This window comes from Delphinus delphis, chromosome 6, assembly GCF_949987515.2.
Source record: "Delphinus delphis chromosome 6, mDelDel1.2, whole genome shotgun sequence".
NCBI lineage: Eukaryota > Metazoa > Chordata > Mammalia > Artiodactyla > Delphinidae > Delphinus > Delphinus delphis.
In genome coordinates this window covers 84975868-85002537 of record NC_082688.1, presented here as the reverse complement: position 1 = coordinate 85002537, position 26670 = coordinate 84975868, and positions in this window count along the sequence as shown.

Here is a 26670-nt window from a genome sequence, read left to right as displayed (position 1 = left end):
CATAGTCATCTGGGGTGCTGTATCAGTCAGGGTCCTGTGGGAAACAAGATAATTGGGTAACTTAAGTAAAGGCTAATAAAGGGACTATCTGTAAAGGTGTGGACAAGGTTTAAAGAATCAAATGAAGGATGCTGCCATCCACTTTGGTTAGTAAAGCCAGAGAGCTGTTATTACCCCAGAACCCCAAGAATGTGATCATAAAGAGAGGGCTACCTGAGAGGTAGGACCTGGGATGTTCAGGAGAGGAAATACAGCCACCTTTGCAAAGTGCTGCCGGAATAGAGTCAGAATCAAGAAGTAGAAGACTGAGGTGGGGGAGAGGGGAGGGAAGAGGAAGGGAGAATAAAGGACTCATGGACCTGCATGGTAGGAAAAGAAACGACATGCAGCACGACATCTTCTGGATTCAATGTGTGTTTGTGATCGCTTGATGGTAACATTGCAATGTTCTCAAAATCATGGCAACCATAATTTCTGGCTCTATCCTGAAAAAGTACCTTGTAGATCCTTAGGTCTTTGGAGTATTTGGAGCAGAGCATTTTCTAATAGTAATTGTCTTTGTAGAAGAACTTGCAGGAGTCATTATGCTAACTAGCCCGTGTACATGAGGGTAACAAAGATCTGCCCCACCCTCTACCAAGGATGAGAAGGACAGAATAGGTTGTGGGGCAAGAGACAGAAAACCCTGTCCTGCCCCATATAGAAAGCACGTTTTGCAAAGTCTGGCACACGGTGAGTGACAAACACATGGTTGGTAATAGCTATATTAGATTCCCAACAGACAGCTTGAGTTTTTTAGATTTTCAAGGCCCCTCTTTGGAATCTTGAAGCAAGTGAAACTGGAATAAATAGTCAGAGCCCTTTGAGTGGTACCTCCCAGAGTTATTCTCGAAAGCGGCACATTTAGCCAAATTCACACGTAGGCAGTCCAGCTCTAATCCTTGGCTCTCAAAGCACTGTGGGTGTCCCAGTGTATCTCCTCAGTGCTTGCTGACCTCAGGCACACCAAAGTCTGCTTCCTGCCAGCCATATGCTCTCTCTCTCTCTCTCTCCTGATGGCTGTCTCTGACTGTAGGCACAGGTAGACCAGAAGTACTGAGGAGTTAAACCTCAGAAGCATCCCTCCACCAATAGCCTAGACTCAGTGGATAGGTACTCCAGCCACTCAACCCTCAAGTGGGATAACCCCAAACCTGTTCTTCATAACCCCTTACCGTTTCCTAGCAACCCTGGGAATGCTAGTTGCCCCCAGCATGGTCCTGCTCACTAATGCACCTTGCATTGGCTTTCTTCCTTTCCCTGGCCCACTGTCCACTCCACTCCTGGTTCTTTCTAGAATTAAGCCTGTTTGTACTCAAATTCTTGTCTGAGGGCTGCCTTGGGAGCAATCCAAGCCTAAGGTATTTCTTACTCCGATCTCCTTACCTTAAATCTCCCCCTTGCTTTAATATGGGAATCACTCTCATATTGATTATTTACACCACAAAGTGAATTTAAGCCAATGTATCACCATTCCCAAAGTTTCTTACATTTTTAATGGGGAGGTCAGCCAAATGCAGCCAGTCGTCCTTCTTCATGAGCTGTAGGGGAGTGTTCACAGATCTGACCTCCTTTTACCTAAGTCACTCCTCTGCCTTGCACTCCAAAGTGTTGCAAAACTGTCCCTCCTCTCCCACCAATAACCCATTGATTCTATCCTTTGGAAAACAGTTGCCTTTTGGAAAAAAACAGGAACAGAGAACACCCTTATGATTCTTGTACTTCTGCTCTTTTTTCCAGTGCTAAGGTAGGTAGTCCATTGATTCTGTGATAGCAAAAGCATCGACGGGTTTTGCTTGCCCTTGTTACTGGCATTCCACACCGGTGATAAAACATTTGAGTGAATCAGCCTTGGCCCAATTGTGTGAGTTTTCTTCTGGAAGGTGCTGCGTTCTTTGTCTTGAATATATGGGAGTGGATCTATGTGCACTTGTAGGTTGTTTTAAAATAAATGCCCTTCAACATACAGTGGATAACCTCTAAATCCAAACCCTGGTCTCCCACTGTCTACTTGAACATTTTTACTTATATGTCCTTTATTCTCAAATGCAGCCTACTGTATTCGCATCTACTGATGCAAAAGGCAATTCTTCAACTTCACTACAAAATGTCCCCTCTTCCTAAGTTGCTTATTTATACCAAAGGTAACACTATTCCTACAATCTTTCAGTTTTAAAATCTGTTCACATGTGATTCTTCCTTCTGCTTTGGCTCCTCAACCCTTTACCGCTTCCTAAGTCTTCTCGAACCATACAAGCATCCATTTCAGGTTGCTCTATAAGGGGCTGGGCTAATTCCCCCCCACCCCCCCCCCCCCCCCCCCCCCCGTCCATATTCTTCATTCACTATGTCGTTCTGCAGCTCAAAAAGAATGCCAGTAGCTCTCAGCTAACTTCAGAATAAAATCCAAACTGTGCATGCTTCTTTCTTCTTAAAAAAAATTTTTTTTTTAATCTCCTCTAGTCTGATCAAAAACTCTTTACTCAGTTTATCTTTCTCTGTTTCCCAAAGTAAATTTTCCTCTCCAACCGGCCTTCAGTTCTCCCTAAACATGGTCTTTCTTGTTTTGGGTTTTGCTCAAGACCCTTCCCTATGTTGGTAGGTGACATATCTTGAGTATACCAGGGGTTATGCAAACACTTACACTGTATGTTATCTCATTTGATCTTTACCACAACTCTAAGTGCTAAAAATTATTATTGCCTACGTGTTATAAGTAAAGAAACGGAGGAACCAAGAAAGCTAAGGTACATGGCTACATTATGCAGCTGGCAAAGGTAAAACAAGATGAGAACTCCCTTCTGCCTGAATACTGTTAAGAAAAAACCCAACACTTGGAGATCCTTTCAGTATGGAATCCTTTCAATGTCACATTTGAGCACTAACAGCCTTCAACAGGAAGTACTTCAGTCTTCAGGGAAATGTTCCCTTGTTTGACTTACAACTGAATATTTATTAGAACCCAGGTGCTGAAGTTACTTTAAATTAGTGAAGATTGTCAAGTTGCAAGTGATTTTTACGCAGATTTTTGTCCATTGGAAAAGGGAAGCCCCAAAGTTACAGCTTTGTTGTACTGTAGAACATTAACCAGTTTTGTTTTTAACTTAGCAAATATATTTCAGTATTCTGACCCTCATTAGCAATATATACTTTGATTTCTCCTTTATTCAGTTGAGTCAGATTTATTATACTACCGATTCCCTCATTAATAGACTAAGTGGATCTTTGAAAAGTGTATACTATAAATTTTTATGAGTCATGCTTTTAACTTTTAGAAAATGATACTTTGACAACACAGAGCCTACACACTTAATTATTGTGCTTAATAATTTAGTGCTTCCCAGTTTCAGAATACCTGCCCCTTATACATATATCCAAACTTTCAAAATTAAACAAAGACTCATCAGTCCTCTTGAAATATTCTCTGAATATTCTAGCTCATGCCCATCATTGTCTTCTTAGAACTTCTAGAAAACTCATTGGTCTTAATGACACGCTACTTTAATTTTTACATTGTTGCCTATTTATCTCTTTGTATCTATATCCAACTATCCATTTATCTATTATCTCCTTTCCAGGTGGATGGAGAACCTTATGAAGCATTCCTTCAAGAAGCTTTTGAAAGTATTAATATATTCTCCCATCTCTATGCTGCCCCCAAGGTGCTTAGAATAGTTTTGGGCACATAGTATATGTTCACTAAATAGACACGGAATAAAATTTAATTGAGCTTTGCAGAGTAGCCTTTGCCACAGCTCAGAATTCTCCTGATTTATATTTAAGCAACTCCAGACAAAACAGAGAGGTATTGTATCCAAGAACGAGTAGCCTTTAGGAAAAAATAGTAGTGACTAGGAAATTCTGTTATCACGCAAAGAGGGGAAAAATGTCTTGAGCAAGCCTAAGGTTAACTTTAGAATTTATCCACATAGTTAAACCTCATTCCACATGCCACTTTTCCAAAAAGCCAGCCTAGTGGCAGTCTGTGCCTTCTCTTTTCATCCACAACTCTGTTTAATTTCAAAACAAGGACAGATAAAATATGCTAATACACAGCAAGTCTCCCCATTGCTATTCATTAGGAAGCCCTTTTCCAGTGTGCAAGTCCAGTCTTCCGTGAATTCACAAACAAATGATTGCCCTTGTTACTGGCATTCCACACCGGTGATAAAACATTTGAGTGAATCAGTCTTGGCCCAATTGTGTGAGTTTTCTTCTGGAAGGTGCTGCGTTCTTTGTCTTGAATATATGGGAGTGGATCTATGTGCACTTGTAGGTTGTTTTAAAATAAATGCCCTTCAACATACAGGGACATTAATGGGAAATCCTCTGAGACTTCCTTTGGGAGGTGGTGGTGGTGATGGTGATGGTGGTGGTGGTGGTGTGTTTTATGAGTTCAAAGTCTTTGCACTTAAGCTGGAGGAGCCTGCTGTAAGCAGTGAACTGTTTTACATGTCATGTGTTCCACAGCCCCTGACATCTTTTAACTAGAATAGCAGAGGGCTGGGAAAAGGAGCACGATGGAGTGCTAGCCGCCAAGAGAGAGCAGGATTGGAATGCTGGCTCTGACCACAAATTGGTACGTGGAACTTGTGTTTTTCATTAGGGTTGCTGTAGTAATGCTGGTTTCTAGCATTCCAAAGGATATTCAGACTTATATCAAATTAAGTTCTCCTTTAAAAACATCACTCTGTATTGGAACAACATGAAGGATTAGACTGCAATCAAGAAAACTCAGGAAATATAAAAAACTAAGGCACACTCTGGCCTTTGCTTACGCCATTGGTGTGAATGTACAGTGTCCATTGTCCATGACTCAGTAGGTAATCTGCAATGTATCTGAAAGATGCAGTATCACCTTGGGCTTTTAATTGACTACTTAGCTCAAGTTTTTTTTTTTGGTTTTTTTGATATTCTTAGTGGATTGTAGAAGACGATTCTGAGTGACCATAAGCAATTTATATACCAGAGCACAAATAAAGACATGAGAATATATTTTATACTGTGTATAAATAAACACTTACGTAAACCATGTATTTATTTAAATGCGCTTATATATTCATTTGTGCAACCTACAGCTAAAATCCCAGCTGGCAAAAATCAAGTAAAGAAACTTGTCTCTAATTCTATAATCAAACTCTCATAATAAATCACTTCTCTCTCTCTCTTTCTATTTCTCAAACACACACACACCACACCACACACATACACATTTATAACTGCATAATAATATTTCTGAGCTCCCAAATAAGCTTATATACTAGTCAAGAGAGGCTTGGCATTGCTGCAGTAACAGACAACCCCCTGACCTCAGTAGGTTAACACAATCAGATTTTATTTCTCCCTCATGTAAAATCCTCCGTGAGTGTGGACAAATCTTCAGGACGGTTGTCTTCTGTGAGTTGGCTGAGCAATCCAGGCTTTTTCAATCTTATTTCACTTCCATATCAGCGCATGCATCCAGAACTGTAGCAGCAGGGAAAGAATATTCTGGAGAGTCAAGCACAGTGATGATCACGTGTTGTTTCCATGAACATTTCATTGATAAAGGTAAGTCACAGTCCCATGCATAACTTCAAAGAGGTGGAGAAAAGAGATCCTCCCATGGGTCTGAAAGTAGATACTGGTGAGCAACAAAAAAATCTTATAACATGATCAATGTAATCTAATGAATACAACTGATTTTGAAATCAGTCAGCTAATCTCTCTTACACACACACACACACACACACACACACACATACACACACACATACACCTGTGTATGTGGAGATTTCAGGGGCACAAATGAAGGCCTTCCCTACTTTCCTCAAAACAGACTAACCCAGATTGATTGCTGAGGCCACTGCATTATTTCCCTGCAGGTGGGATATTTCTTTAACTGAAAGTTTACCATTCTTTAGGTGTTTCACATCACATCAATATCCAGTCTTTAATGAGGAAGATTTTCTATTCCTTTCTTGAAATTAAGCTTTAAAAAAAAAGGAATAACACAGGATTCTCTTTCTGAGTAAGAGTGAAGAGTGAAAAGAAGGAAAGAAAAAACTATGGGCAAGAGTGTGGGTGTTCGCCAAGCAGGACTCAGGGAACATATTTTGCTTCAGGCCAACATCCCTGGTGTAGACTTCCAAGTCCTTAAAAGGAACAAAGTGCATTTTCAGCTCTGATGGGATCAGTAGATGTGGGGAATGCAGTGGGCTTTCCAGGATCTAGAAAGGAGCAGTGAGGGATTCCATTTACAAAAGGCTTTCTTGGCAATGCTTCTCCCCCATGAAGGTTAAGAGAGAGGATTGTCGGGTAAGAAGAGAGGTGCTCTGTGTTTGGAAGGACTCATTCATGATGTCCAGATGCATTGCCAACAATGGCAAGCAGTTTTGTGTATGTCCACGACCCTGTATGATCCAGCCCCTGCCTCCCTCTCTCCAGCATTGTCTCAGGCCACTCTCCATCCCCTCATCACCTGCCTCCTAAGACTATGTTCCCACCATCCTGGACTTTATTTTCTTCCTTGAGTGAGTAAGTCTCCCTCCTGCATAAGCAGTTCCTATAAGCGCTTCTTCATCTCTCCTCCCCTGAGGAAAGCCTGTTCATTCTTCAGACCTCAGCTCAAATGCCACTTCTCAGGGAAGCCTTCTTTGATGATCAGGACCACCATTACCTTCATTCACAGCACTGTATGGCCTTCTTCCTAACAACTTCTACAGTTCGTGATTATACTGTTGTGATGGACGGTTACAGTGGTTGGAAGAATATGTCTTTCCTACTAATTTATAAGCTCCTCGGGGACCACATCAGTTTTTCTCACCATTGTATTTTTATTCCCTATCCTAGTGCCCTGAACATATTAGTATGTCAGTAAATATTGGCTAAATAAATGCAGTATTATACACATGAATGATCACAATCTCTCATAATTATATATCCTTATTTAGGTACCAAGTACCTTTACCTCCATTTTCTACTTGTATATCATAATAGACATGTTGAATGGTGAGAGATGCCCTCTGGTTGCGACTTGGGGCTGAGGTGGATGGTACCCCATAGCTATGACTGTCCATCCAGTGCTCTGACCCTGTGAAAGTTACCACACTCCCTTGGTTCCTAACCCTGTGTATGTGAAATAAGTGGTAGATTCAACGTATATAAAGAGGTCCTTCAAATAAAGAAGAAAAAATTTAACACTCAATAAGCAAATGGACAAATATATCAACAGGAAATTGGTAGGAAAGGAAATATAAGTAACTAAAAACACATTAGAGGACATTATTCAATGGTGAAATGCAAACAAAGGTGGGTCACAAAAGTATTCATAATTCCAATGTCCAGAGTAAATTTTTTTTTTTTAATTCTAAAATGTGATCTGGCCTTCCTCTAACTCACTCACTGTACGGCAGGAAAAAAATTACATTAAAAAATACTTATCCCCATCTAGTACCTATATTCTATGTTGAAGAAATAATTTAAACAGTCCATCACAGTTATGCTCAATAGCTCTAGGTAGAAATGCTAGTGTCTTAGAGTTCTACCCACTTCCCTTATTTCTCTGCAAGAACTTTGGGTGTATAAAGAACATTATTGGGTCTTCATGGTGTGAGGTTAGCAAGGAGGAAGCCATAAATCTGAATGCTACGTCCATGTAAAGTCTTCTTCCCAGTCTCTCTGTCTACCTGTTTGGTGGGCACCCTGCTGCTGAAGTCTGTAGACCATGAACTTGTTTGCTTGCTCTGCTGACTTGGTCGTAGCCAGGTAAACTCAGGTGCTAGCTGTACCACATCTAGGCTCTCACTGACCCTCTCTGTGTCTCCCCACCACACCTCCCACCTGGACTTCTGGCCTGCTTCTTGCTGCTGCCGAGGGGCCACTTTGCCAGGCCAGAGTTGACCCCACAGCAAAACTGCTGGCTGCCGACTCAGCATCTGTGCTATGCTGGAACGCTGGGAGGCTCAGAATGCCAACCCCAAAGACGACACCCTCCAGGCTCTTATGTGAAAGTCTAGACTCAACAAGGGGAATTTTGCTGGATTGACCCAATAGGGGTGGGACTAGAGGAAAGTATTTCAAGCTCAAGAAGAAAAAAACGCTGAAACCTGAGAAAAAAGAGGTGATATTTGGCCAGTCTAAAAGAAAGAAGGGGCTCCTTAGGGATGTCTGTGTAGGGATGACACCTGGATTCTGCTTCTATGCAATACCTGGATGGGAGCTGAACTGGGATGCTTGGGGGTTGGGTGGGGAGTGTGACTTAAGAGTGGTGACATTGAGAGCTGTTGTGAAGGATGCTTATGCCCACCTTTGTCCCAGAAATTTCAGCGTGTTGCCTGTGTTCAAGGGAGATACAGACTGGGGGGTGGGCAATGAACGTGTCAACATGATAGGTCAACGAGAAATAACAATAGAGAGCCCTGTTAGAATGCTCTGGAAGACACAAAACTTCAAAAATTAGTCCTGATGGTGTAAGGGTATCAGATACCAATATATTAATAATTAATTAAAGGTATAATATCTCCATACCTCCTGGAATGGAATTTCCTACCAGCCCAGTGGGATGGAATTCAGAACAGAGTACACTGTTCAGAAAGAGAAAACAAATGTGTTATTTCTTTCACTCTAGTATGTGGACGAAAGTTCTTGCCCACACATAGGAATGTAAATATATAAAGAGAGGTCAGGAAAAGAGAAGAATGAAATGGTTTTCAATAGTAACTTTTGTGGGTTGGGGGGTGTGGGTGGAATGAGGAGTGACAATAAGGGCTTTTCTGGGTTGTATTCTGTATTTATCTTTATTGTTTGGATCATTGACCTCAAGACTTCATTCTTGCCTTACTTGTATAATAAGAACATACATTCAAAAGAGAAAGATTGAGCCAGACGATATTTACACGTTCCTGGCAGCTCTGTGAGTCTATGGTGCTATGTGATGACTTCTTCCGAGCCCAGCTACAAATGAGAGTTGTCCAGCCAAGGCGCACCCAACTCCTCACGTCCCCGTTCATCACCCTCTACAACAGGACCTCGTTGTTTTTCCAGATTTTACCTGTTAACCTCCCTATCTGTCCCTTAAAATCACCTGGGGGAGTTTTCAAAACACACCAGATACTTAGATCCCACCCCAGAGATTCTGAGTCAGTTGGTCTAGGGAAGGGGCCAGGCCTCTGTATCCTTCAAAGCTCCCAGCCAAACACAAAACCATGCTGGACACTTCCTGGGGATCAGCATGGACACAGCAACTGTTACCCGCCTCTGCCTTTGTCCTGCTAGACCCTCTGCCCCCAACACAGTCCCTTCTATCTCCTTCTATCAACATCTTATTTATGCTGGAAGGCTCTTCCCAAATCCCACCTCCTCTGAGAAGGCTTTGTCTCTCAGCTGTGATCTTTCCTTCCTAAGAACCCTCATTGGACTTTATTAGTCGTTCTTATGTGATCTTTATTTTGGCACATTTTATACTGTAGGTAGTTGGGTGTTTGCTTATACACCAGACTGAAAGTGGTTTGAGACCAGTGGCTGGGGTGTCCTCATCTTATCCCAGTACCTCAGGGGATAGAGAGGGCTCTGTACACAAACAGTGGGGAATTGAATTGCACTGAACTTTCACAATTATTTTATCCAAACTACATACACGTGGACTACATTACCTAAAGGTTTGTGGGAAATGAAAGATCAATAGATCATATTAGCTTTCAGAAAAAGCACAGCTAAACACGTCTTTGAAAATGTTTTCTGAAGAGCCACAATCTTGATGCACTTACTGTTGTCACTGAGAGTTAGATGGAGAAACTGCCTGCTGCTGGGACAGTCAAGTATCTATTTGAATGGAGGGTCTTGGATTTAGGAATTCTGATTTCACTGAAATGAGCTCATAAATCTAACCTTCTTAATGTCCTCTAGGAGGAAAAAATAATCAAAATTTTCATCCAGAAAGTACAGAGGAAGTGAGTCCCAAAGAATTTATGAATGTCAGTTAAGTGGAAAAGAAGAAGAAGAAACAAACAAACAAACAAACAATATAAATATATATTCTTCCCAAAATATGTACACACCTCACACTCTGATTCCTGGAAATGAAAGTGCTAATGGGAGCGTACCCATAAAGAGGTATTGTCACCTGGTCCATATTAGGATGTGAACTTAAATTGTACAAGCCTCTGGATTTAACTACCAATTTATAGGGAGCGTAGGGACAGATAAATATGTTAAACAACAGAACAGGGGTGCAATTGGTGAAATCCAGACTGAGAAACTCTACAGTATCCTGACCTGGTTGTGTCAACAGATAAATTGCAAAAGGGCATAAAAAAGGTAGAGGGGTAAATTATAGATTAAAAGAGAACTTAAGAGACATTATCAACTCTTTGCAATGTATTGCCTTTATTACGATCCTGATTCAAGCACTAAACTGTAAAACAAAAAGCATTTAAGAAACAATTAGGGAAATTTGAACACTGAAGACATATTTGATAAAAGTAAAAATATTACTAGTTTTGTGATAATGGTATTATAAATATTATATTATTGTGTATTATAATACCATGTAAAATGTATTATGAAGTTTAAATAAAGAGATAAATCTTTATATTTTGGAGCAACAATGTAGACTTAAAATTATATAGTGTCTGAGATTTGCTTCAAAATAACCCTGGGTTCTGTGAGTGAGGGTACAGATGAAATAAAATAGGCCATGAGTTAATTCTTGAAGGAATACATGGAGTTTATGATATGATTCTCTGCTTGTGTCATATTTTGTAAAACTATCTAAAGTATTAACAAAAATATATAAGTATATATTATTCTAATTTCAGTAAAAGCAAATGACTAATAAATTCATACAATCATTACACTTTTAAAAATATCTGGGAATGGGTTTAATCATGAGAACTGACTGGTTTGCCCAACTTCTGTTTCCTTGCAGAGTAAAAAAATAGTACATATACAAGATAATAACAGAGGGCAGGGTGGAGGGAGAAGTGGTTTTGATTTAGGAAAGTGTTAGATTTGTGCTCTTTTTAGATTTTTGGCCTAAAAGCTGATTGAAAGAGAAACTAGGGTTTCAAAAATTTAACGCAATTTGCCTCATGGTAAAAAAAACACTGCCTGGTAGTGATAAGCAAACATCTGGAGGTTACAGACTGAAAAACTGAGCAGAGAACAACTGGCTTATACAGACTTTTAAGCTTCCTGGGAACTCGAAAGGAGTTTGACAGAAATATAAGATCAGATGGAAATGCCAAATCAGGTGAGAGGCTGGACTGCATGCAGCTGGGACCCTTCACATATGGGTGAGACGTTGGTTGCTGTTCCATGATGACCATGGCAAAGATGCCCACAAGCTCTATTTCTTCAGTTTAATCATGCATATAAGATGAGAAGGAATCCTTAATCCACCTTTGAACATGAACTTCTGGAAAGTGAGAAACAATGAAGGAAATAATGATTAAAATGAATGCTGAGTTGGGATGGAGCAGGTAGACAGGGAAGAAGTCAGCATGACTCCATGCAAGAGAATTTATAATTCCTTCCACTACTCCCTGGATTTTCCATTGCTCCTGCCTATTCTCACAGCAGGGCATCAGCTATAGTGATCAATGATGACTATCCCAGGAAAGGATTATTACCAAAAAAATGAATTGAGAAAAGAGAACTGACTGAGTGATTCAGGACAAAGAAAAAACTCGTGGGGTAGCACTGCATCTGCATCATCGGACACAGACACTGTGAGAATGGGTGTCTGGGGCTTCAGGGAGTAGGGAAGGCAGCCAGAGAGGGTGAGTAAAGGGGGAGAGGCAGAGCCCAGCAAAAGTCACAGAAACGTGGTCGAGGTGACATCAGAGACTGCCCAGATTCCCTTCAAGCATCCACCCCAAAAAGCACACCTGGGGTCCCTTGAAGTCATAGCTGCACCATGCATCTTCTACATCAAGGAGTTCTCGTGAGGTTGTCCCTTCTATAGCTGTGGAACCTCAGAAAAGTCTCAGGAATTAGAGCACTAGGAATGTCTTAAAGGTAGGGGACAGTGGAGGGTTGAGAGGCTTGGTCGAAAATTTGTAAAGAAGCAGTCAGACATCTAGATTCAACTGATAAATTGCCTGATGTGTACAGACTGGAGACGGGTTCTTAGAAATCTAAAAAAACTAAAAAGTTAATTCCAGGTAAAGCAAAATTTCGTACAAGAATGTCCTTTCATTACATTACATGGCTCAGTGTGAATAATATTTACATAGCCGTAATAATGTAAGTAATGAAAGTCCATTTATTTTTTTTTAAAAAGTAACATAGCTCTATTGGGAGGAAGGGTGGAATGTATATAGGAGAGGCGCATGGAGCTAAATCTGCAACTTCTACAGCATGAAGACAATGACTATTCAAAGGTGACTGGAATCAGGAAACAGTAGTATTTCAGCCAGTTATTTTGAAATATGGACATAAATATCACAATAAACATTAAAAATAGTTGGAAGTGACAACTATTTCCCCCTACAAAATGAGGGGAAAGTTAGTTCTAGCCACGTTCTTCTTCTATGAATGCTGACACAATGAGAGACTCACTTATTAACTGGTGTTTTCTTCAGGAACAAAGAATCTGAGATGGGGATTTGGTAGAAGAGTAGAAGACCACAAATAAGGGAAATTATGGCATAAAAAGTAAAAGAGAAAGACAGGATTTTCAGTGACTTCCTCATTTTTGCTTCTTTACTTTTTTCCTACACAATAGAAAAGACAACCAAGAAGCAATAAAGAAAAAGTACAGGAAACTTTTTTTTAACTAAAGATAACTGCTGGGTCAAATATAAAATCAATTTATCTAGCTATTCTACTTATCCATTTAAAAAATTAAAAACAGGACAAGTCATAAAAATGTTTCATAAATATAAAAATTAAAAATGTAATAATTTGAGGACATAGCCAGTTAAGGAAAGAAAGAGAAAAATAAGGTGAGGGGTGGGGAGTGAGAGATTATTGAAGGATGTAAGAGAGGGCCCGTGACAGAGAGAGCCAGAGCCAGAGCCAGAGCCAGAGGGAGATAGAGACAGTCAGGGAGTCAGAGACTATTGCTACCTAGAGGGTAATGCCCCAATTTTGAAACATTTAGGATACTGCTGTGAAAAACTAAACTTCAATCTCACAACTGTTGAGGTACTTGGGTGCTATGGTCTGACTGAATGTCTGTGTCCCCCCACAGATTCTTATGTCAAAATCTTTTTTTTTTAATTGTATTTTATTTTATATTTTTTGGCTGCGTTGGGTCTTCGTTGCTGCACATGGGCTTCCTCTAGTTACAGCAAGCACGGGGGCTACTCTTCGTTGCAGTGTGAGGGCTTCTCATTGTGATGGTTTCTCTTGTTGTGGAGAACAGGCTTAGAGTAAATTATACTTAGAGTAAATTATGAGTTGAGCAATCATAAGTTGGGGACTGTCTGAATTTTGTTATAGCAGCCGGAACAGACTAAGACACTGTGCATTGTGTTAAGATGCTCTGAAAGGAAATGTCCTCATGAGTTAGAGGAGTCCGAAATTATATTAAAACTATTTAATAACTGATACATTGAGGGCATTGCCACTGGTCAAATGAAATGAAGCTGCAGGTGTAGGAAAGGATTGGGTCTAAGCATCCTAAGGCTATCTGGTGCTGGGTGCAGGGATGAACACTCCAGCTTTGGATTTAAGGGAACCTGGATTAGTGATTAGGAACTGAGAAGAAAAGATGATACTAGAGAGAGGAGATGGAGGCGCTGGCAGAATCAGGGTTGATATTTTTACCCCGCAGACTGTGGTAGCCAGCCTCCAAGATACCCCCATGATCGCCACCTCTTGGTACTCATACTCTTGTGTAGTTCCCTCCCATGATCATTTAGTGTTGGTCTGTGTAAGCAACAGTATATGGCAGAAATTATGGTATGTCACTTTTAGTATTTGGTTATAAAAGACTGCAGCTTCCATCTTGGGTTCTCCCTTGCTCTCTCTCATAAAAGGAAAAAAGAAATGTTGGAAGTGGTTGACTCTGGAAAACTGAAATTGAGGTTAGAAAGCATGAGGCAGGGTTTGTTAGATTTCTTTCTTCATTCGGGAGAGGGGGTGGTTATATCTGACCCTTAAGACATACACATATAATACTTAGAGTAAATAAATTAAATTTTAAAAAGTATACTTGTGTGTCAGTTAGACGATGGAAATAGTAGTTAATCAAGAAGAACTTACCTATGAGAGGTATTTTCAACCTAGATATACCACCAAGCTCAAGATAGATATTGGGAAATAATAGACGTATGTAAACTAAAGTAGTACAATTTTTTTGTAATACACATGGTATACCATTCCATATTTTCCCTATTTTAAAACATAAATGTAACGACTGACTTTTTAAAATTTGGTATTACTAAAATCTGTATATTATTTGACATTTGAGACTACTTTGAGGGCTTTTAAAAAATTCATACAAATGTGTATTAGTAACTTTCTTCTATTTTTCTTTACATTGTCCCACACAAAGATAGCTGGTGAATAAGACATCAATTCAGCATTATTTCTGCAAGAATAAGGTATAGCAAAGCATCTGTTTATATCACCCATTTGAAGTCATAACTGTACGTAATTAATGTAAATGTTTTAAAAAGCATGCTGGTTTTAATGTTATAAATAAGTGCTTATATATTCCAGTAGGCATCCATAATCACTTTATTTTTCTGAAGCAATAAGCTACTTTACTGGCATTTCCTACTATTTATTTCCTTGTCTTCCTTTTTAGATTTTAATAGATTGTAGGTAGCTATAACATATAGACATCTACCTTTTACAGGTGTCAGGTAGTTGTAATACACGCACTTTGTTTCCTAAACACTTTTGCTAAAAAGACATGGAAACTGACTAACAAAATATTGGTTAACTCAGGGAAGAATGTGTGTGGGTACCAGTGTGAGTTTAATATCATGCTGCAGGTTAGAAGCATGGTCTCTGAACATGACTCACAAATAATTATTGTGCTATGAAAAGAATATAGGCAAGTGGAAGATAATGGGTCACTTACATGTATTTGTAAATGTGATTAGTATGAACTGCTGTTCTCTGTTGGCCACTGAAATCACAGGCTTGGCAAGTGGCTGGCTGTGCATGGATTGGCAAGTTGAATATTTCATTATGTGGGATGAATACTGTTTTCTCTTTGGACTTTTATGCCTTTATTAAAAAAGTCAGTGAAGTGAATGCTGGATTTTTAAAAAAGAAATTAACTGTTGCCTTCTTTAGTAAACTTGATAAGAAAATCAACTGCAATTTTATCAGGAGATGGCTCCTTTTTTTTGTTATGTCTTTCTGTGTTCTACTGTATGAAATAAATGAGTGGCATGAAATTAAAAAAAGAACTTACCTATGAGAGAACGTGTAATTTGCTACCAGAATACGTAGGAAGCCCCTAGCACAGTACCTGGGGCAGAGTGTGCTTAGCCATTGTTTTAGTTCCCCAAATCTGGAGGATTCAAATATATTCTGCCTCTACTGGGAGTCTCTTTGTTGAGGATGTGCTTTCACATTTGACATGAAAATCTGCCTTCGTTTTCCACTTTGCCTTTGTGTTTGTAGGCATGTGTGTATTGGTGTGTTACACCACTGCCAACCAAAAAAGACTATTAAAAATCATTTTGCTATTGAAGCATAACATACATATGGTAAAGTACACAGATCTTAAGGGCACAGCTTGATGAAATTTTGCAAAGTGAACATACCCGCATAATCAGTACTGTGATCAAGGAACAACATTACCAGCGGCCCTACCAAATAACTGTTCTCTCCATCCTCTCCAAGGTAGACTTCTAACTTCCAAACCAAATACAGTATGTATTCTTTTGTGTCTAGACTTCCCCTTCCCTCAATTGTTTGCTTATGTGATTCATCAATTGCCAGTTACCACAATTTATTTATCTGTTCTACTGTTGACAGATGAATAACGCTGCAGTGAATATTCTTGTCCGTACCTTTTGGTGCATTTTTGTTGAGCAATTACCTATAGGGGGAGCCACTATGTCAAAGGTTGTATACTTTACGGTCAGCCTTGTAACATTCACCAAGTAGTCTTCCAAAGTGATTTTTCCCAATTTGCAGTCCCAAGAGCTGTATATATGGCCATGAACTTCAATTTTGCCCACAATTGTATTATCAGCTTAAAAAATAGTGGGCACCTTGGTGAGTTGTATCTTATTATGGTTTTAATTTGCATTTCCTTTTTGACTAATAAGTAGAGAAATTTTTCATAAATCTCATGGTATTATTTTTTGACTTGGCAATCATGGTGCTTCTTGAATCCATGATTTGGTATCTTTACTCAGGTTTGGAAAATTCTCAACTGCTCCCATTTAAAATAACACTTTCGGGAAGGCTTCAAGATGGCGGAAGAGTAAGACATGGAGATCACCTTCCCCCCCCCACAGATACACCAGAAATACAACTACATGTGGAACAACTCCTACAGAGTACCTACTGAACTCTGGCAGAAGACCTCAGACCTCCCAAAAGGCAAGAAACTCCCCACGTACCTGAGTAGGGCAAAAGAGAAAAGAATAAACAGAGACAAAAGAATAGGGACAGGACCTGCACCAGTGGGAGGGAGCTGTGAAGGAGGAAAGGTTTCCACACACTAGGAAGCCCCTTCGCAGGCGGAGACTGTGGGTGGCAGAGGGGGAAGCATCAGAGCCACAGAGGAGAGCAGAGCAACAGGGGTGCGGAGGGCAAAGCAGAGAGATTCCCGCACAGAGGATCAGTGGGGACCAGTGCTCACCAGCCCGAGAGGGTTGTCTGCTCACCCGCTGGGGCGAGGTGGGGCTGGGAGCTGAGGCTTGGGCTTCGGTCGGATCCCAGGGAGAGGACTGGGGTTGGCGGCATGAACACAGCCTGAAGGGGGCTAGTGTGCCACGGCTAGCCGGGAGGGAGTCTGGGAAAAGGTCTGGAACTGCTGAAGAGGCAAGAGACTTTTTATTTTCTCTTTGTTTCCTGGTGCGTGAGGAGAGGGGATTAAGAGTGCCGCTTAAAGGAGCTCTAGAGACGGGCGCAAGACGCGGCTATCAGCGTAGATCCCAGAGACGGGCATGAGATGCTAAGGCTGCTGCTTCTGCCACCAAGAAGCCTGTATGCAAGCGTAGGTCACTATCCACACCTCCCTTCCAGGGAGCCTGTGCAGCCAGCCACTGCCAGGGTCCCGTGATCCAGGGACAACTTCCCCGGGAGAACGCACGGCGTTCCTCAGGCTGGTGCAACGTCACGCTGGCCTCTGCAGCTGCAGGCTCGCCTTGCATCCATAACCCTCCCTCCCCCCGGCCTGAACAAGCCAGAGCCCCCGAATCAGCTGCTCTTATAACCTCATCCTGGCTGAGCGAAGAACAGACGCCCTCAGGCGACCTACACGCAGAGGCGGGTCCAAATCCAAAGCTGAACCCCAGGAGCTGTGCGAACAAAGAAGAGAAAGGGAAATCTCTCCCAGCAGCCTCAGAAGCAGCGGATTAAATCTCCACAATCAACTTGATGTACCCTGCATCTGTGGAATACCTGAACAGACAGCAATCATCCCAAATTGAGGAGGTGGACTTTGGAAGCAACGATATATATATATTTTTTCCCTTTTTCTCTTTTTGTGAGTGTGTATGTGTATACTTCTGTGTGTGATTTTGTCTGTATAGCTTTGATTTTTACCATTTGGCCTAGGGTTCTGTCTGTCCGTTTTTTTTTTTTTTAATTACTTAAAATTTTTTTTCCTTAATATTATTTTTTATTTTAATAACTTTATTTTATTTTATTTTATCTTCTTCTTTCCTTCTTTCTTTTTTTCCTCCCTTGTATTCCAAGCCATGTGGAGACAGGCTCTTGGTGCTCCAGCCAGGCATCAGTGCTGTGCCACTGAGGTGGGAGAGCCAAGTTCAGGACACTGGTCCACAAGAGACCTCCCATCTCCACATAATATCAAACAGCGAAAATCTCCCAGAGATCTCTATCTCAACACCAAGACCCAGCTCCACTCAATGACCAGCAAGCTGCAGTGCTGGACACCCTATGCCAAACAATTAGCAAGACAGGAACACAACCCCATCCATTAGCACAGAGGCTGCCTAAACCCATAATAAGGCCACAGATACACAAAACGCACCACCAGATGTGGACCTGCCCACCAGAAAGACAAGAGCAAGCCTCATCCACCAGAACACAGACACCAGTCCCCTCGACCAGAAAACCTACACAACCCACTAAACCAACCTTAGCCACAGACACCAAAAGCAACGGAAACTACAAACCTGCAGCCTGCCAAAAGGAGACCCCAAACACAGTAAGTTAAGCAAAATGAGAAGATAGAGAAACACACAGCAGATGAAGGAGCAAGATAAAAACCCACCAGACATAACAAATGAAGAGGAAACAGGCAGTCTACCTGAAAAAGAATTCAGAATAATGATAGTAAAGATGATCCAAAATCTTGGAGGTAGAATGGAGAAAATATAAGAAACGTTTAACAAAGACCTAGGAGAACTAAAGAGCAAACAAACAGTGATGAACAACACAGTAAATGAAATTAAAAATTCTCTAGAAGGGATCAATAGCAGAATAACTGAGGTAGAAAAACAGATAAGTGACCTGGAAGATAAAATAGTGGAAATAACTACTGCAGAGCAGAATAAAGAAAAAAGAATGAAAAGAATTGAAGACAATCTCAGAGACCTCTGGGAAAGCATTAAACACACCAACATTCGATTTATAGGGGTCCCAGAAAAAAAGAGAAAAAGAAAGGGACTGAGAAAATATTTGAAGAGATTATAGTTGAAACATTCCCTAATATGGGAAAGGAAATAGTTAATGAAGTCCAGGAAGCACAGAGAATCCCATACAGGATAAATCCTAGGAAAAACATGCCAAGACACATATTAATCAAACTATCAAAAATTAAATACAAAGAACAAATATTAAAAACATCAAGGGAAAAACAACAAATAACACATAAGGGAATCCCCATAAGGTTACAGCTGATCTTTCAGCAGAAACTCTGCAAGCCAGAAGGAGTGGCAGGACATATTTAATGTGATGAAGGAGAAAAAACTACAACAAAGATCACTCTACCCAGCAAGGATCTCAATCAGGTTTGACAGAGAAATTAAAACCTTTACAGACAAGCAAAAGCTAAGAGAATTCAGCACCACCAAACCAGCTTTACAACAAATGCTAAAGGAACTTCTCTAGGCAGGGAACACAAGAGAAGGAAAAGACCTACAATAATAAACCCAAAACAATTAAGAAAATGGTAATAGGAACATACATATCAATAATTACCTTAAATGTAAGCGGATTAAATGCTCCAATCAAAAGACATAGATTGGCTGAATGGATACAAAAACAAGACCCCTATATATGCTGTCTACAAGAGATGCACTTCAGACCTAGGGACACATACAGACTGAAAGTGAGAGAATGGAAAAAGGTATTCCATGCAAATGGAAACCAAAAGAAAGCTGGAGTAGCAATTGTCATATCACACAAAATAGACTTTAAAATAAAGAGTATTATAAGACACAAAGAAGGATACTACATAATGATCAAGGGATCAACCAAAGAACAAGAAATAAGGATTGTAAATATTTATGCACCCAACATAGGAGCCCCTCAATACATAAGGCAAATGCTAACAGCCATAAAAGCAGAAATAGACAGTAACAGAATTATAGTAGGAGACTTTAACACCCCACTTTCACCAATGGACAGATCGTCCAAAATGAAAATAAATAAGGAAACACAAGCTTTAAATGATACATTAAACAAGATGGACTTAATTGATATTTATAGGACATTCCATCCAAAAACAACAGAATACACATTCTTCTCAAGTGCTCATGTAACATTCTTCAGGATAGGTCATATCTTGGGTCACAAATCAAGCCTTGGTGAATTTAAGAAAATTGAAATCATATCAAGTATCTTTCCCGACTCCAACACTATGAGAGTACATATCAATTACAGGAAAAAATTTGTGAGAAATGCAAACACATGGAGGCTATACAACACACTACTTAATAACCAAAAGACCACTGAAGAAATAAAAAAAAAAACTAGAAACAAATGACAATAAGAAAAATATCACCCCAAACCTATGGGATACAACAAAAGCAGTTCTAAGAGGGAAGTTTATAGCAATAAAATCCTACCTTAAGACACAAGAAACATCTCATATAAACAGCCTAACTTTACACCTAAAGCAATTAGAGAGAGAAGAACAAAAAGAAACCAAAGTTAGCAGAAGCAAAGAAATCATAAAGATCAGATCAGAAATAAATGAAAAAGAAATGAAGGAAATTATAGCAAAAATCAATAAAACTAAAAGCTTGTTCTTTGGCAAAATAAAGAAAATTGATAAACCGTTCACCAGACTCATCAAGAAAAAAAGAGAGAAGACTCAAATCAGTAGAATTAGAAATGAAAAAGGAGAAGTAACAACTGACACTGCAGAAATACAAAAGATCATGAGAGATTACTAAAAGCAACTCTATGCCAATAAAATGGACAACCTGTAAGAAATGGACAAATTCTTAGAAAGGCACAACCTTCCAAGACTGAACCAGGAAGAAATAGAAAATGTGAACAGACCAATCACAAGCACTGAAATTCAAACTGTGATTAAAAATCTTCCAACAAACAAAAGCCCAGGACCAGATGGATTCACAGGTGAATTCTATCAAACATTTAGAGAAGAGCTAAAACCTATCCTTCTCAAACTCTTCCAAAATATAGCAGAGGGAGGAACACTCCCAAACTCATTCTACGAGGCCACCATCACCCTGATACCAAAACCAGAGAAGGATGCCACAAAAAAGTAAGCTACAGGCCAATATCATTGATGAACATAGATGCAAAAATCCTCAACAAAATACTAGCAAACAGAATCCAACAGCACAGTAAAAGGATCATACACCATGATCCAGTGGGGTTTATTCCAGGAATACAAGGATTCTTCAATATATGCAAGTCAATCAACGTGATACACCATATTAACAAATTGAAGGAGAAAAACCATATGGTCATCTCAATAAATGCAGAGAAAGCTTTTGACAAAATTCAACACCGATTTATGATAAAAACCCTCCAGAAAGTAGGCATAGAGAGAACCTTCCTCAGCATAATAAAGGCCATATATGACGAACTCACAGCCAACAACGTCCTCAATGGTGGAAAACTGAAAGCATTTTCCCTAAGATCAGGAACAAGACAAGATTTCCCACTCTCATCATTATTATTCAACATAGTTTTGGACGTTTTAGCCACAGCAATCAGAGAAGAAAAAGAAATAAAACAAATCCCAATCAGTAAAGAAGAAGTAAAGCTGTCACTGTTTGCAGATGACATGATACTATGCATAGAGAATCCTAAAGATGCTACCAGAAAAATACTAGAGCTAATCAATGAATTTGGTGAAGTAGCAGGATACAAAATTAATGCACAGAAATCTCTTGCATTCCTATACACTAATGATGAAAAATCTAAAAGTGAAATTAAGAAAACACTCCCATTTACCACTGCAGCAAAAATAATAAAATATCTATGAATAAACCTACCTATTGAGACAAAAGACCTGTGTGCAGAAAATTATAAGACACTGATGAAAGAAATTAAAGATGATACAAATAAATGGAGAGATATACCATGTTCTTGGATTGGAAGAATCAACATTGTGAAAATGACTCTACTACCCAAAGCAATCTACAGATTCAATGCTATCCCTATCAAACTACCACTGGCATTTTTCACAGAACTAGAAGAAAAAATTTCACAGTTTGTATGGAAACTCAAAAAACCCCGAATAGCCAAAACAATCTTGAGAAAGAAAAATGGATCTGGAGGAATCAGGCTCCCTGACTTCAGACTATACTACAAAGCTACAGTAATCAAGACATTGTGGTACTGGCTCAGAAACAGAAATATAGATCAATGGAACAGGATAGAAAGCCCAGAGATAAACCCACTCACATATAGTCACCTTATCTTTGACAAAGGTGACAAGAATATACACTGGATAAAAGACAGCCTCTTCAATAAGTGGTGTTGGGAAAACTGGACAGCTACATGTAAAAGAGTTAAATTAGAACACTCCCTAACACCATAGACAAAAATAAACTCAAAATGGATTAAAGACCTAAATGTAAAGTCAGACACCATCAAACTATTAGAGGAAAACATAGGCAGAACACTCTATGACATAATTCACAGCAAATCCTTTTTGACCCACCTCCTAGAGAAATGGAAATAAAAACAAAAATAAATAAATGGGACTTAATGAACCTTAAAAGCTTTTGCACAGCAAAGGAAACCATAAAGAAGATGAAAAGACAACCCTCAGAATCAGAGAAAATGTTTGCAAATGAAGCAACTGGCAAAGGATTAATCTCCAAAATTTACAAGCAGCTCATGCAGCTCAATATTAAAAAAAAAAAAACCCAATCCAAAAATTGGCAGAAGACCTAAATAGACATTTCTCCAAAGAAGATATACAGATTGCCAACAGACACATGAAAGAATGCTCAACATCATTAATCATTAGTGAAATGCATATCAAAACTACAATGAGATATCATCTCACACTGGTCAGAATAGCCATCATCAAAAAATCTACAAATAATTAATGCTGGAGAGGGTGTGGAGAAAAGGGAATCCTCATGCACTGCTGGTGGGAATGTAAATTGATACAGCCACTATGGAGAAGAGTATGGACGCCCCTTAAAAACTAAAAATAGAACTACCATATAAGCCAGCAATCCCACTACTGGGCATATACCCTGAGAAAACCATAATTCAAAAAGAGTCATGTACCAAAATGCTCATTGCAGCTGTATTTACAATAGCCAGGACATGGAAGCAACCTAAGTGTCCATCATCAGATGAATGGATAAAGAAGATGTGGCACATATATACAATGGAATATTACTCAGCCATGAAAAGGAATGAAAGTGAGTTGTTTGTAGTGAGGTGCATGGACCTAGAGTTTGTCATACAGAGTGAAGTAAGTCAAAAAGCGAAAAACAAATGCCATATGCTAACACATATATATGGAATCTAAAAAAAAAGTCGTTAAGAACCTAGGGGCAAGACAGGAATAAAGATGCAGACCTACTAGAGAATGGACTTGAGGATACGGGGAGGGGGAAGGGTAAGCTGGGACAAAGTGAGAGAGTGGCATGGACATATATACACTACCAAATGTAAAATAGATAGCTAGTGGGAAGCAGCCGCATAGCACAGGGAGATCAGCTTGGTGCTTTATGACCACCTAGAGGGGTAGGATAAGGAGGGTGCAAGGGAGGGTGATGCAAGACGGAAGAGATATGGGGACATATGTATATGTATAACTGATTCACTTTGTTGTAAAGCAGAAACTAACACACCACTGTAAAGCAATTATACTCCAATAAAGATGTTAAAAAAAAATAAAATAAAATAATACTTTTATAATTTTCTTTTTCCTTTCCTCCTGGGTCTCCAATTACTTAGAGGTTGAAAATTTCTACCATATCTCATGTCTTCCACTCTTTCCTATATTTTCTATTCTCTTGTCTCCTTGTGCTTCATTTTCAATATTTTTTTTCTGATCTAAATTATTCCCTTTCTAATATGATGTTAAAACCATTTGATGAGCTTTTAATATCAGTTATTGTATCTTTCAGTTCTAGGAATTCCATGTTTAAAGTATTTTCCAATTTACAGAAAAATTTTATCTCATTTCATTCTTTGAACATATTCAGCATCATGTTTTCAACTCCAGTTTCTGGTTACCATTTTCTCTTTGTTTTCAGTCAACTGATTTCAAGTACATTCTTGTATTCTTGCAGGCCTTTTTTTAAAAAAAATAAACTTTTTTGCTTTGGAATATATGTAGATGTACAAAGAAGTTGTAAAGGTAATACAGAGAATTCATATATAGCCCTCATCCAATTTCAGTTTCTCCTAAGTAGGAAATCTTAGGAGAAGATTACATCTCCTATCTTAATATTGTCAAAGCTAAGACACCAACGTGGTACATTACTATCAACTGAATTCTAGACTTTACCTGGCTATTTTTGACAGTGTGACAGGCATTTAAAATGATAAATTGTAAAGATAATTTGAAGCTCTGGATATTACTATCTTTCTTCAGTGAAAATTTACTTTCCCTTCTTCTGGCAGGCTTCTGGGCTAGGGGAAGATCATTTTATTCCACACAGGAATAGACATAATCTGAATGTATGTTTCTGTTATCCTAAGGGGTGACCCATTTCTGGTTTGCCTTTATCTGTTGGTGTAGCCTTTTGGAGACCCAACTAAAGCCTGGGATGTTTATCAAAGCTACTCCCCCCTTGATGGACCATGGACTTCTTTTTTTCCCTTCGTACATGTGAGACTCTTGAAAGTTCTGTCCTGCTTTTCAGCCTCTCAGCCACCATGTTCACTTTCAGAATTAGTAGTCAGCTTGAGGGGAAATGTGGCCCCATATATGTACATCTTACTTGCCTCAGCTTCTTTCTTTCAGATCTTGAATCTGCAAGTTCTCCCTGTCTTGGTTACTCTCTGATGCTTTCAAGTGGAATATATATGTAATATTTTAAATCCAACTTTTCTAGTTGTTCTTGGAAGGATGGTCAGCCCAAAATAACCTACTCAGCCATTACTAGAAGTTAAACTCTCAAAACATTTTTTTAATTTAAAAAATTTGTGGTAAAATATGAATACCATAAAATTTACCATCTTAACCGTGTTTAAGTGTTATAGTTCAGTGACATGAAGAACATTCACATTGTTATGCTATAATCACTATCATCCATCCACAGAACTCTTATTATCTTGCAAAACTGAAACTCTGTATCCATGAATCAACAATCCTCATTCCCCCCTCCCACCAGTCCCTGGCAACAACCCTTCCACTTTCTGTCTTTATGAATCTGACTACTCTAGGTAATTTCTACTCTGGTCTCCTGGTGGCTGGCTTATTTCACTTAGCATAATGTCCTCAAGTTTCATCCATGTTGTAGCATGTGTCAGAATTTCCTTCTTTTTAAAGACTAAATAATATTCTATTGTATGTATACACGACATTTTGTTTATTCATTTATCCGTTGATGATCTGTTGGTTTGCTTCCAACTTTTGGCTCCTGTGAATGCTGTTATGAACATGAGGGTACAAATATCTGCTAGAGTCCCTGCTTTCAACTCTTTTGGGTACATACCCAGAACTGAAATTGCTACATCATGTGATAAATCTGTTTACTTTTTTGAGGAACTGCCATATTGTTTTCCACAGTGGCTGCACCATTTTATACGTCCACCAGCACTGCAGAAAAGTTCCATTTTCTCAACAGTTTTGCCAATATTTATTTTCTTTCTTTCCTTCCTTCCTTCCTTCCTTCTTTCTTTCTTTCTTTCTTTCTTTCTTTCTTTCTTTCTTTCTTTCTTTCTTTCTTTCTTTCTTTCTTTCTTTCTTTCTTTCTCTTTCTCTCTCTCTCCCTTCTTTCCTTTTTCTAAAATATAGATGAGCCATCCTAATGGGTGTCAGATAATTTCTCACTGTGGTTTAATCAAAATGGTACAGAGTCCAAGCTCATTCTGCTCACTACAAGACAGGCCAGTAAATTAGGGACAAGCTGTTAGGGCAAGGAATAGTGACTTTATTTGGAAAGCCAGCAGACCAAGAAGATGGTGGACTAGTGTCCCAAAGAACCACCTTACGTGACTTAGAATTCAGGCTTATTTTATATTAAAAGGGGAGGGGACATGGTTGGTTGTTGCAAATTTCTTAGTGTCAGAATCCTTTGTTCTTGTAGCTGTCTACGCAGGGTCAGGATGTTCCTGTAAACCTCCAACAAGGCAAATGTTATTCTCTGTTCTGCAACTTTTTATGTTGATATGAATGGAAAATTACTATACCCTTAAAGGTCAGAGCCTTGAGAATGGGTTATCCTGTATTTTTTAGGCTAGAGGCAACATTCTTAACTTGTAGCAAAAAAAAAATAGTATACAAAGGTTAAAGTAAAATAAACATATCCAATATGAAGTCAGATTTGTTCTTCCCTATTACAAAAACACTGTTGATGTTTATTTTTTAAATTTACAGTTTGCACTTTATTTTATATGTGTACATTATCTTTAAATAGAACATATATGTGTCTCCATAAATAGTGGGCAGCAGGGGCTTAGCTTGAGCTGAGCCCCTGAAATTTTACTTGTCAGGGTCTTCCAGGTAAACTAATGTGACAGACCTGCTGGAAGTCTGTCTGTCTTGATGACACGAAGTCTCAGTTGAGGTTTCAGGTTGGTCCAATGCTGTCTGTCACTAATTTCTTTTTTTCCTTTTTTTAATATCTTTATTGGAGTATAATTGCTTTACAATGGTGTGTTAGTTTCTGCTTTATAACAAAGAGAATCAGTTAGACATATACTTGTGCTCCCATATCTCTTCCCTCTTGCATCTCCCTCCCTCCTACCCTCCCCATCCCACCCCTCCAGGAGGTCACAAAGCATGGAGCTGATCTCCCTGTGCTATGCGGCTGCTTCCCACTAGCTATGTATTTTACATTTGGTAGTGTACATATGTCCATGCCACTCTCTCACTTTGTCACAGCTTCCCCTTCCCCTTCCCCATATCCTCAAGTCCATTCT